The following is a 14,121-nucleotide window of genomic DNA, read 5'->3' as shown; positions in this document are numbered from 1 at the left end:
GCATCATTATAGGTCCACCTTACCTAAGAATGCCCAGATCACATGGAATCAATTCTAGGAGGCTTTCAAGAGTCATTATATTCCTCTCGGGTTGATGGCCATAAAGCATAATGAGTTCATGAAGCTGGTACAAGGTACTAAGACCCTCACTAAATATCTTCATGCCTTCAATCATCTAGCAAGATATGCTCTAGAGTTTGTTGATTCAGAAGCAAAGAGAATCGCTAGCTTTAAGACAGGACTTAGTCCCAAACTAATGAAGTCCATGGGGAACAACAAGAGTGTCACTTTCAATGAGTTCGTAAATGATGCTCTTACTCAAGAGAATAACAATAATGTCTATGCAGCTTCCAAAAATCGCAAGAGGGCCTTTGAGGCAAGTGCCTCTCAAGCTAAAGCTCTCATGTCCAAGACTTAGTTTCGCCCACCGGCTACAGCTGTTAGGTACCGGCCGCCACAGAAGAAGAATCAGGCAAAGACTAGTTTCAAGAAGGCATTTACTGTACCTCTTCTAAAGGGCACCATAGGACCAGGGAATTCTTTTGTTTTGCCAGCTAATAGGCCCTGCTGGAATTGTGGCAGGACAGGTCATTGGTCCAAGAATTGTCCATATCCTCAGAAGAACAATCAGAAGCAAGGGAATTCTGGTGCTCGTCAAGGACATGTTAACTACACAAATGTGATAGAGATACCCTCAGGAGAGGTGGTTACTGCGGGTAAGTTTCTTGTGAATCAACATCCTGCAGTTGTACTATTTGATTCTGGTGCTTCGCATTCATTCATGAGTCTAGCTTTTGCATCAAAGTACAATCAGGAGGTAATTACACTCTCCACAGGTAGTTATTGCATTAGTGCAGCTGGAAGTAGTATTTCTACCAATCTGATAGTGCAGGCTATGAGTATTGAAATAGTGGGATGAGTGTATACGTCGGATCTGGTAATTTTGCCAGGATTAGGTATAGATGTAATCTTGGGAATTAAATGGATGAGCAGTCATGGAGTGCTTATCAATACTTCCACTAGGGTTGTTATGTTAAGAGATCCTAGTAACAAGGAGGCTTTCCTAGTGCCGCTTCCTAGAGAGCTGGAACTCCACAACACTGCTAATGCTATCCAGACCCCAGGAATCGAGGATGTTCCGATAGTTTGTGAGTTTCCAGATGTATTTTCTGATGATTTACCTAGTTTACCACCGGATCGAGATATAGAATTCAAGATCGAGTTAGTGTCGGGCACTACGCCTATTTCTAGAAGGCCTTATAGGATGCCGCCTAATGAGTTGGTAGAGCTTAAGGTGCAGTTACAAGATCTATTAGAAAAAGGTCTTATCTGACCTAGTGCTTCTCCTTGGAGTTGTCCTGCTATATTTGTGAAGAAGAAGGACAAGTCATTGCGTATGTGTGTGGATTATTGTCCACTCAATGCTGTGACAATCAAGAACAAGTACCCATTGCCCCCACATTGATATTTTGTTTGATTAGTTGTCTAAGGCAAAGGTATTCTCCAAAATTGATTTGAGATCTGGTTATCATCAGATAAAGATTAGACCGGAGGATGTACCTAAGACCGCTTTCTCCACCAGATATGGGTTGTATGAGTATCTTGTTATGTCTTTCGGCTTGACCAATGCTCCTGCATACTTCGTATATCTGATGAATTCTGTATTCATGGAGGAACTGGACAAATTTGTGGTTGTCTTCATTGATGACATCTTGATCTTTTCCACAAATGATGAAGAACATGCCGAGCATCTGAGAGTTGTTTTATCCAGGCTATGAGAACATAAGCTTTATGTCAAGTTCAGTAAATGTGAGTTTTGGCTAAAGAAAGTACCTTTCTTGGGTCATGTGTTGTCCGATGAAGGGATTTCGGTTGATCCGTCTAAGGTGCAAGAAGTCTTGGATTGGAAAGCACCAACTTCAGTGCATGAGGTTAGAAGTTTCCTTGGTTTGGCTAGATATTATCGTCGATTCATCCCGGATTTCTCTAACGTAGCCAAGCCCATGACCAGGTTGCTTCAAAAAGATGTGAAGTTTGTTTGGACTCCGGAGTGTGAGACTGTTTTTTGCACTTTACGGACCTTGTTGACCTCAGCCCCTATTTTGGCACAACCTGATATCGAGAAACCTTTTGATGTGTTTTGTGATGCATTAGGTACCGGTTTAGGATGTGTCCTTATACAGGAAGGCAGAGTTATTGCTTATGCCTCACGTCAGCTAAGGAAGCATGAAGCCAATTATCCAACTCATGACCTTGAGTTAGCTATTGTGGTTCATGCCTTGAAGATTTGGAGGCATTACCTGCTTGGTAACATGTGGCATATCTATACTGATCATAAAAGTCTCAAGTATATCTTCACTCAACCAGAATTGAACATGAGACAGAGAAGATGACTAGAATTGATTAAAGATTATAACTTAGAAGTCCATTATCATCCGGGTAAAGCAAATGTTGTTGCTGACACTTTGAGTAGAAAATCTCATTGCAAATCTCTCTTGGAAGTAGATTATCATTTGGCACATCTGTTACATCCTGCTGTGTTGCACAGTATTACCCTTAGTTGCTCTTTGGAAAGTAAAATCATCGAGCTTCAAACAACCGATGTGGGTGTGTTCCACATAAAAAGGAAGATGAAGGAACAAGAAACAAAACACTTTCATGTAGATGAGAAGGGTGTTCTGTGGTTTAAGGACAGACTTGTAGTACCGAAGGACAAAGAGCTTAGAAACCAAATTTTACAAGAAGCTCACTCATCCAAGTTATCTATCCACCTAGGAAGTAGCAAAATGTATCAAGATTTGAAATCTCGCTTTTGGTGGACCAAGATGAAGAAAGAAATCGCAGCTTATGTTGCAAGGTGTGACAATTGTTGCAGAGTCAAAGCAATTCACTTGAAGCCTGCTGGACTTCTTCAACCATTGTCTATACTAGGGTGGAAATGGGAAGAGATTAGTATGGATTTCATTGTTGGACTTCTCCCTACCCAAAAGAATTTTAATTCCATATGGGTAATAGTGGATCGTTTAACGAAGTATGCTCATTTCATACCAGTTAGAACCGACTATCGACCAAGTGACTATGCTAAGTTATATTTTAATCAGATAGTGCGTCTCCATGGTGTTCCTAGAACCATTGTATCTGACAGAGGACCTCAGTTCACTGCTCATTTTTGGGAACATTTTCACAAGATGTTAGGCACCAACTTAGTCAGAAGTTCTGCTTATCATCCACAAACCTCCGGACAGACGGAGCGGGTGAATCAAATATTGGAAGACATGTTGAGAGCTTGTGTCATATCTTCCAAAGGTTCATGGGATAAGTGGTTACCCTTGGCTAAATTTTCCTATAATAATAGTTATCAAGAAAGCATCAAGATGGCTTCATTCGAAGCGTTGTATGGCCGCAAGTGTAGAACTCCTTTGAACTGGGTTGAATCTGGAGAAAGGAGATACTACAACATTGATTTCATCGAAGAGGCCGAACATCAAGTCCATACTATCCAGAAACATATGGAAGCCGCTCAAGCTAGGCAGAAAAGCTATGCGGATAAAAGAAGGAAGCCCATTGAGTTTGAAGTGGGTGATCACGTTTATCTGAAGGTATCACCGATGAAAGGTGTGCAACGATTCGGAGTAAAGAGGAAGCTTGCACCTAGGTATGTAGGCCCTTATCCGATCATAGAGAAGAGTGGGAATGTAGCCTACAAGATAGAGTTACCTTACGAGATGAGAGCTATCTTCAATGTTTTCATGTTTCTCAATTGAAGAAATGCCTCCGTGTTCCTAAAGAACGAGTCTCACTTAGAAATATCAAGTTAAAATCAGATCTATCCTATGAAGAAAGGCTAGTGCAGGTTATTGATACAAGAGAGCAAGTAACCCAGAACCATGTGGTCAAGTTTTACAAGGTTATGTGGAGTAACCAGGGTAGTGAGAGCGATGCAATGTGGGAACGGGAAGATTATTTGAAGGATGTATACCCTACCTTTTATTCAAAATGGTACACTTTTCAAATCTTGGGGCGAGATTTTTATAAGGGGGAGGGCTGTAACACCCTAGGTGTTAGGCTCGCATAATTGCACTTGCATTACATAGCATAAGCATCATTCATTCATGCATAAGCATTTCTATGTGAAACATTGCTATGAAACATGTGAAACATGACTTGTATATTGTGTTTTTCCTATGTGTATGCTTGTGATCATGGGTGATTGAGTGCAAGTGATTGATGTTGGTAACTAAAATACCTTAGCTACACTTAGGATGTCTAATGGAACAATGTTCATGTTAATGACTTTGCCTAATTATGCTTTTAGGGTTTAGTTTGACTAGATGCTCCTCTTGAATGCTTGTGTTTGACTGAACTGGAACAGTGCCTTAGAATGTTTGCATGTCTGAGCAACCTAAAGGAAAGTTGTAGAAAATTTTATATGGAACAAATTTTGTTTAGAGGTCAAGTCATGAAAATGTGTGGAACAGTCCCAAACATAGCCCATAAGTCAGATTTAGGGGCTGATTCTACACTTAGGAAATTTTCTAAGTGTTGACTGCGTTTACAGTTTGACAGGCGCTACTTTGAGTTGATTTTACTCTCTATCCATTGCGCTAATGATCAAAGGATTAGGAAATTGATCGACTCCAAAATGCGTCGTCAGGCGATTGATCGCGGGCCTGATGGCCGTCTCCGTCGGGCCGAGTGGCCGACCGACATCTGGCCGAGCACGCCAAGTGGCGGCCGTACACCGGCGCTGCCCCCGCTAGTCAGGCTGTTGCTGCCATGACAATGCCACGCGCCCGACAGCTCGCTTCTTTGCTTCATCCGCGCCTCCTCGCCTCGCTAGTTCGCCAGAAGCAAAGCACCGCGCCTTCGCCATTGCCGCCGAGCTAGCGTCGCCGTCGCGCGGCTCCTCCGCTGGCCAGCCACTGAGAAATCGCTCACGCGCATAGAAGCACCCTGCACTGCTCTACTCGCTCGAGCTCTCCGTAGTCGTGTTCGTGGTTAGGTGAGGGCCCATTGACCGATCCTGTAACCACCGCCATGACCGGCGCCTCGCCGGAGTGCGAGCTCGCCATGGAACTTGCTGACCAGCGCTCTTCCGTGTTCCTTTTCTTCTACATCATCTTCTCCATCACGTGTAGTTGCTCTAGTGAAGATGTTTCCGACAATGCCGGTCCGACCGAGCCGAAACACGGCCGCGCACCGCCGTGCGCCATGGCCGCACCTGTGGCCTCACGTGGCCGCACTCCACCACTTCACCGCATCCAGTAGCAGTAACATAGGGAGGTCCGCCTTGGTCCCTGGAAGCCTATGCGTGTCTTAACCGGGCATTTAGCGCCGGGGTTTGCCGGAGCTCTACCGTGCGCCATGGCCGAGCCGCCGTCGCCATGGCCGACGCACCTAGAGGCCGATAGAGTCTAGGTTTAGGAGGTCAATCGACGCGGGAGGTCGAGGCGTACACGGAGGTACCCTCCTCGTCGCCGAAAAATCTCACCACCGGCGAGCTTTGGCCGAGCAGCGTAGCGCAGCGTCGCTCCCCTGTTTTGGTGCCGATGACATGCGGGCCCTCCTGTTTTGTGGGCCCCGAATGTCAGTGACTCGGCTCCAGAAGGATAGTTCATATGTTCAGTTTTGAATGCAACTTTGTAAAAATTTATATCTTGAGTTTGGTATATCCAAATTGGGTGGTTCCAATTTGGTTAGGATCTTGGTGAAGTTTAGTATTTAGGAAAAATATAAAATGAGCACTTGTAGTAAAGTTTCTGGGAGAATTAAATTGGAACTTAAATGTGTTTTTAAATGAATGCAAACTTATTTAACTCATATCTAGAGTTGCAGTGCTCCACAAATTATGAAATTTGTATGGTGACCTATTCTTGATGAGTATAAGCTCTGGTAAAAATTTGAGAGTCATTGCATGGATAGTTTTTGAGTTATTAATTTCCCTTTTATAATTAGGAGATTCTTGTGCTATTTTTCATGGTAAAAATATGTATCCAGTGAGCATGAAACTTTTTGTACAGTGTTATGGTGTTATGATGAACCTAAGAAAAATATAAAATCTGTTGCTTGACACTTTTCACTAGGGTTTTCTATTTATGCTATTTTAAGTCCTACGGTCTTGTTATTTTTGTGTAGGATGTTATGCTTGTTCAAATGATGTAAAATTTATACAGTAGCCTATTGGAGACATGTATAAGCTACTGTAATTTTTGTGGAATTTTCTATACACTTTGGATATGTGTTTATTATTTAACCTAAGTATCTAAATAAATTAATAAAGGTATGAAAATAATTTATTTAGGAATGACCACTATGTTTTCTAGTGTTCACTTGATGTATGTTAACTGTTGATAGCATTGGTAGTACTCATGGTGTTATTCTTGTATGTAATGAAATATTATTTTCACTATAATTCATTTATAGTGACTTTCTGGACAGATTTTAGAGTTAAGCAAATTAACTGGTGAATTTGATGTTTGCTGTGAAATTGGTCAATAACAAAGTTGTCGGAAACTTGTTTATCTAGCTTGTGTCAGAATTTCAAGGCATTTGGCCTAGTATTTTGAGAGTTATCTCAGTTGGAAGACAGCACTCCCAACTGCCTATTCTCTGGAATCCACGGACATTTTTGTGAGATCAGTCTGTTTGACCTAGTTCGAGTTTGAATTAGACTGTTGTGATTAAATAAAAGTTGTAGACAATTTTATAAGCTTTCCAAAAAGTCTTAAATCATGGTATTTGGACCTGTAGAACTCCAGTTATGGATCAAACTTGTAGCTGCTGTTTGCAGCCTAAAAACTGTGATTTCAGTGAATAACTTGTTTGCTTGATATGAGTCGATGTGATAAGTTAGATGCTGGGCTAATTAAAATAACTTGTTAGTTGCAGGTGCTAGACCTCTTACTGAAGATGAACTACTTTATCTTAGGTTATTAGAGCTTGGTGAGTGTGCCATTCTTGTTTTCTAAAAGAGATATGCACCTACTCGGTAAAATCGATGTTAATCTTGTATCATCATGTCTTTCATGCGTCCATCCATACATGGCTGTACATTTCATCATCACCTTCTATCTCTTGTGCATGCATGATTCTTATACTATGCATATGCATGCAATAGGTGTTTCGGAGGGAGTCACGTTTCTGGAATTTGAGCAAGTACTTCCGGAGGAGCAGCAGCAAGCTCAGGAGCAGAAGGTGCAGGCCCCCGAAGAAGGAGTCAACGAAGAAGTTCTTGAGTGCCCCGATCACCAACCTTCATCTTTTCTGAAAGGCAAGCCCCGGAGCATTCTAAGTCTCCTATGTTTTGAAAATGGTTACTTTGAGTATCTTTATTTATTGATGCATTAAGTGATAGGAATTGGATGCAAACACTTGCTGCATATATATCTATTCCTTGTCTAGTAAACGTACCCTGAATCCTATTTAGGTCCAGGAGCGAATCAAAGCTTAGCCTTGCTTAGACTGGTAAAAGTCAGGTGATTTCCTGTCACCTGCAAGGTAGGATGATGTCTGGTCACGGTTGGCTATAATTGCTATCGTGGAAAATAACCATGTGTTAATAATGAATTGTGACCGGGCGGGATGTCGATAGAAGAAGCAACAAGGCAAGGAGGTCTTGGTGTGGATCTATCCCCGTCTGTGTCGGTTAAGGACCGATTCATTATACGTCCTCATGTCATGTTGAACGCATGCCTGTCACTTAGTTGGCCGGATAACTCGTTCCGACCGCGAAGCCGAGTAGCTCAACTCAGGCAGGGAACCAAAAAGTGAAACTACGCACTCTAGAGGTAGTAAGGATGTGCGGGGAGCCATTGGCGTAAGTCCTAGGTGAGATTGACCCCCTGGCAGAGTGGACTCCCTGAGGGTGCGGGGCTAGGCGGACCCACGACTTTGTTCCTGAGTTGTACCAAAGGTGACCTAAGGCTGCCTTCGCGCGGTATGCCTGGGTTTGTGTTAGGAATACCCCTCCAGCTGGATAGGAATCGATTCAAATCGCCGTCTCTCCCGGATAGTGAGAACTTGACTGAGCAGCGGCAACGTAGATGCACTTAATTGAACTTGATGGTTAAATCGATGATGATGATTATACAACATTATACCGGATATGGTTACTAATGTTTGGAGTTAATCAATTGCTTGCTCTAGTATAGGTGCTAATCTAGTTGACAGGTTAATATGGATAACTTGCTGCTTACTAATAATTTAAATTATGCTCTCATATCACTAAAGCTTTTATGCAAAATGGTTGTCAAGCAAGATCCACCGATAAAGCCTTGCATACTCCTTGGTGTCATTTATTTTTGGTTTACGACGGGTAAGTCTAGCTGAGTACATTCTCGTACTCAAGGTTTATTCCCCCTTGTTGCAGATGACGTGCTCTATAACGGCTACTGCAAGTATTGTCTCCACCCTGCGGGGGATAAAGACTAGATCATGGGCATGATCATCTATGTTATCTTATCATGTTGCTTTTGCTGGATATGACTATGGAACTGGCTTGTATTTAAACTAAGTGTGTGTGATGGTCTCAAACTACTTTGCTTCCGCTATTTGTGAACTCGTTTTGTAATAACTATGTGAACTCTGATGTATGAGGTACTTGTGAACTACTTGTGAAATGGATGTAACATGTGGCTTGTTATGTTGAATTACTATGATCTTGGTTGTATGCAAGTTGGTTTGAAATCCTTCGTGGTTTCAGTTGACTACCGGGTTTATATGGGTTCAAGTATGACGGTTTGATCACTCCGGTGATTGCTTTCGTACTTGTGCTCTTATAAATTGGTCGGTTCTGTTACAAAGCTTCTTCCCATTTGAGCACTTGGCGAAAACCCTAGCCGTTGTGGTGTTTGTTACTCTTGGAGAAAAGCCTCCTAGCCAACTAAAGGTTGCCTATGTAGCACTCCAAGCTTTGTGAGGTTCTCCGGGAAGTTTGTATTTCCTGGATTTGCTTAGTCGAACCCTCAAGTTCACTACTCGGTGGTGATCTTGAGAAAAGGTAAGAGTTGGAAGAAACTCCAAGCCTTTGTGGCTCCCTCAACAACGTGGACTTACGCAAGCCTTGGTGGCGAGCTAAACCACGGGATAAATATTGTGTCTCTTGTGTGTTGTGCATCTGTTGCTATTACTTGTGTTTCAATTGCATTTCCAGGGTTTGTACCCGATCTACTTGCTCCACAAGGTCTAGGTGCAACCACTTGTTTGGATAGCTCAACACAACCTCCAGGAAGACTGGTATAACAATCGATTCAAGTTTCATACATTTTATTCTGAAGTTATAAGTTGTGCTCTATTGTGCAGAGGCTCCGAGCATCTATTCGGAACCTTTGCGACACGGAGGTTCCATGGGGATACTCGGAAACTCCGTGGTCTGCTAATCAGTTTTGATTAGTCATGATTTTTAGAATCAGACCTACTCACCCCACCCCCCTCCTATGCCCTTACTAGATCCCTTCAAGGTTCTATTAAGAACTTGCAAATATATCTTAAATTTGTAAGCCAAGGAAAATAGACATGACAACATTCTCAATGGACTTCAGGTGAGTGGCATATGAGTTCTTTTGAAATTTAAAGATGACCATGACAAATGAGTAAAATTGCATTAGTTAACACTTATCATTATGTTTTAGGTTCTATAGGACTGTGTTTAATTCTTATTGGTGTCTCTACGCCTGCCAATAATGCCGCCACGCATGACTAATGGGCTATAGTGTCGTGTCTAGGCTGAGAAGGTGGCACGGCGTGCCAACATGGCAATGGCATGGAACGAATAGGTCATAGTGTTGATCAGTGTTGTACCTAATAGTACTAGGGTCTTGCCAGAGCGGACCGTTCATTTGGCGAAAGTCTTTTTTTTCTTTCTGAACTCTAAAACCGGATAAACCACCTCCCTAAACTTTTAAAACCGTTCGTTTACCTCCCTGACCAGTTATAAACGGTTTTCAAAGGTAGTTTTGTCTTTTTCTTTTTTATTTATTTTGGCTGAATCTTTGAAAATCATAGTAAATCACAGAAAAATCATAAAATAGAAAATCCAATTTTGTTTGACTCCACATGAGGTTCGGATTTGGCCTGTGGCATACTCGTTACTCCCTACAAAAGAACGCAACTTGCTCAAAAAATACAAAAGAACACAACTCTCGCTTTTTGAGGAGGCAAATGCTTTTAAGTTTGATAAAGTTATGCAAAAAATACTAACATTTATGATATAAAATAAGTATTGTTAGATTAACTTTGAGATATATTTCACAATAAATCGATTTGAAGACATAAACGTGAATACTATTTACTATAAACTTCAACTACTTTGACTGAATGGATACCTTATTTGCATTCGTTCGTGGACGAAGGTACGCTTGGCGGCGGTGTGGACGTGTCATCCTGGTGCCGGTGTCGTTTGACCATGGCATTGGCAGCGGTGCTTCTACCAAACACTATATGGAGAAAATGCCAACATCTCAAGGAGGAAGTTTCTCTTCTCATAATTTCAGAGCGGTGGACTATGTGGCTTCAACTACATTGCAGAGGGGTCCTCGATTATGTGGCTTCAACTTGCGTTGCTCCATTAGGAACTTTCTCTTGTCATAATTTTAGATCCCTATATTGCATTGCAGAGCGCCTCAACTTGCAGTTGCAGAGCTGTCCTCGATTATATGATTTTGTTTTAGAGGGGTGCTCATAATTTCAACTAAATCGCAGAGTGATCTTTGATGATGTGATTTTATTTCAAAGCCGTTCGACTAAATTGCGGAGCGGTTCTCATAATCTCAACTTCATTGCATAGCGGTCCTCGATTTTGTGATTTTATTTTAGAGCGGTCCTCGATTCCACCAAACTTTCTCTTCTCATAATTTCAGATCCCTACATTGCAGCTACCAATGCCAACACCTCAGCATCATGGAGCCACACAAGTTGAAGCTGCGACGCTTAGCAACTAAAGAAGAATATTTTTCTTGTATTTGGGGAGAGAGGAGAAGCTTGTGATGCCAGACGAAACAGAGTAGTCAGCATGTATATGGATCCTGTGCCTGTAGATAAGTAGATTGCTTCGGTTCCAATTACTCTACTTGCACACTATGGAATGTCTCGGGCAAGTTTTGCCTTACCTAGTAGCACAAGCCTCGAGAAGCTTGTCAGGGCTGGCCAACGATCCAAATCAGCTGGCTAAACATAGCAAGAAAGTTTTCTAGAAAATATGATTTACACAAAAACCAAGATAGTTAGCAAGCTAACCAAATTCATCCACTAGCCTAACATCCTCACTTGGCAAGGCTAGGCAAGGCTGGGCAGAAGAACCAAAGACCCACGGATTTAGCGTCTATTTGGTTCAGCTATCAACTATTAAAAAAAACTGGTGTGAGGTGTGAGCTATGAAAGACTATTGTGAGCTATGTGATGCAAAGAAGTTATAATCTATATTTGGTTAAAGCAACGGTGAAACATGTCTCCTTTCTTTATCTTCCTTGACTTGAAACAACGATAAACCATCTCTCTATTATTACCTATTTGGAAAAGATGAAAGCTAAAAACAAAAACGGAGTTTAAGGTACTGCGAAAATCATACTACATGAAAGTGGTTATTTCTGTCAAGACAGTTTCAGAATCCATCTGCTTGGTTAGCATTCTGCTTTTTAGCAACAAAAACAATTTCGAGAATCAAACTAAATATACAGCCTTAGCTTAGGTAACAATAGCTAAGAGGACTCTTAGAGCAACCACAATGTAGGCAAAAACTAGTCCATAGGTAATAAAAAATTTAGTATCAGCTAGCTGATACATTGTCAGGCCGGTCCATAACAAAGAAATAGGAAAAGGTAACCATTGCGCTATGGCCAGCCCACAAGAAAATAAAAAAGTACAAATGGGCTGTACATCTAACACAATACATTAAAGTAACAGGTAGCCGTTGGCTTGCAAGTAACCGTTGCCCCTCTTCCATCTCCGTGTCCCTCCACACCGTCTCTGTCCACATGCACCATACTTGCTGAACTCCATCTTCTGCCTACAAAAGTGGATGATCTTGCTGCACAATTCTCAGCAGCAACTGAGATTGGAGTCTAGAACACTAGTAGTTCCAATGGAACCCTCCCCTAGAAACTTTTCCAATCTCCTGAATCATGACTCTCCAACCCAATACTCAGAGAGTAGTGGCCAAATCTCACCACCTACACCCCAATCTCAGTTTCCCTTTGGAACATCCAATTTTCTACAGAACTTCAATCCTTTTGGTCCTCCAGGAATCCACCCACCATATGGCCATTCTCCTCCCAGATTTCAAGGTGTTCATCAGCAAGGGAGTTGGCTACAGCCCCCGCCACCAAGCTTTCAAGGATTTCATCTCCATGAAAGTGTTGTTCCTTTGGGTGCACCTACTGCCAATAGGCCACCATCAGTGCTGCATTTCGCCCATTTTGGTGGAGCGGCAGCCAACACTTCTTCCCATGGATCCGAGACTAGTTCACGATGCTCTGCACAACAAGAGAAGCAATCAGTCAACATTGAAGAGTTAAGTGATAGCAGTGAAGAAGAACCAAAGAGGCGTCAACGCATCAATTGGAGTGAAGAAGAAAATGAACGGCTATTTAGTTCATGGACACATCACTCCACTGATCTTGTAATCGGCAACGACAGGAAATTTGAGTACTATTGGAAAGTTGTAGCTGCTGAGTTCAACGACAATGCGCCAAAAAATGGCCACAAGAGGTCAGTCAAACAATTGAAGACACACTGGGTGATGTGAAGAGGGATATCACAAAGTTCAATGGGGCTTATGCTAAAGCTATGAGTGCACACAGCAGTGGGCAATCTGATGACATGGTACTGAAAACTGCCCATGAGATGTTCAAGGGACAAAACAAGTGATGCATCCGGCCCAAGTGGGGTTGGCCGAGGCCCAATAAATTAAGGCTGCCCGAACCCCAACAGTTCTCAGGCACACCCACTCGGGGAAAGGCCCAATATCCCTAAAAGACTAGTCCAATAGGGGAAGGGTGGCTCTCCCTTTTAAGGTGGCTTCCTCCTCCCAAGCTAAGCAAGGTGGGATTATTCAGAGGCTCACACGGTCGCCGCCCGACTACAACTAGGCCACTTGGCCCCTTTGTTGCGTCTTTGCCAGCGGTTAATAGTGGAGGATGTCCTCATCATTCCCACCCCCTTAAACAAGGGCCCAGCTCTGATACCAAATGATGCATCCGGCCCAAGTGGGGTTGGCCGAGGCCCAATAAATTAAGGCTGCCCGAACCCCAACAGTTCTCAGGCACACCCACTCGGGGAAAGGCCCAATATCCCTAAAAGACTAGTCCAATAGGGGAAGGGTGGCTCTCCCTTTTAAGGTGGCTTCCTCCTCCCAAGCTAAGCAAGGTGGGATTATTCAGAGGCTCACACGGTCGCCGCCCGACTACAACTAGGCCACTTGGCCCCTTTGTTGCATCTTTGCCAGCGGTTAATAGTGGAGGATGTCCTCATCAACAAGGGTAGGTCTTTCATATATGAGTACCTGTGGAAAGTGGCCAGGGAGATGCCCAAATGGCGTAGAATCATCCAAGAGGAGAGCACAACCAAAAGGACCAAGATATCTAAATCAGGAGCGTATACTTCTTCATCGAACCAAGACACGGAGGAGGAAACCATGAGTAAAGAGGACGTCCTGAGGGGCAGAAGAAAGCTAAGGCAAGACTGAAAGGGACAGGAAAATCTGTTGCACCATCTCCTTTGAGCAACCAACCAAGTCAGAATATGGTTATGTATCATGAAGCTATGTCAATGAAAGCAAAAACAGCAAGAGACAAAAAATATAATACCTATTTGAAGCTGCTTGCAATAGATACCTCGAACTTCAATGAAAAATAAAAAAATAGGCATGACACTATACTGGACCAGATAGCAAAAGACTTGGCTGAGTAGAAAAGTAGCAAGAGATTTCAAGTGTTGTAAGTGTATCTGTAAGCTAAGAGTTAGTTTATGTATTAGGTTGCATGGTTGTACCCCTAGTATTAAGTGTTATTTTTCTTAGTGTTGGCAGTGTATTTGTAATTTTAAGGTAGCTTATGTTTTAGTTTGCAACGTTGTACCCCCAGTATTAATGTACACCTAATATTAATAAAACCAGCAGATGGTTGTTGC

General features: G+C 42.6%; 1 pseudogene; it reads left to right on the top strand.

The window, feature by feature from the left end:
- Window positions 1-265: 265 nt before the first annotated feature.
- LOC136548679 (uncharacterized) lies at window positions 266-13,848 on the top strand (annotated as a pseudogene).
- The last annotated feature ends 273 nt before the right edge of the window (window positions 13,849-14,121 follow it).

Source organism: Miscanthus floridulus, chromosome 4 (genome assembly GCF_019320115.1).
Source record: "Miscanthus floridulus cultivar M001 chromosome 4, ASM1932011v1, whole genome shotgun sequence".
NCBI classification, from domain to species: domain Eukaryota; kingdom Viridiplantae; phylum Streptophyta; class Magnoliopsida; order Poales; family Poaceae; genus Miscanthus; species Miscanthus floridulus.
This window is presented reverse-complemented; position numbering and strand designations above follow the sequence as displayed.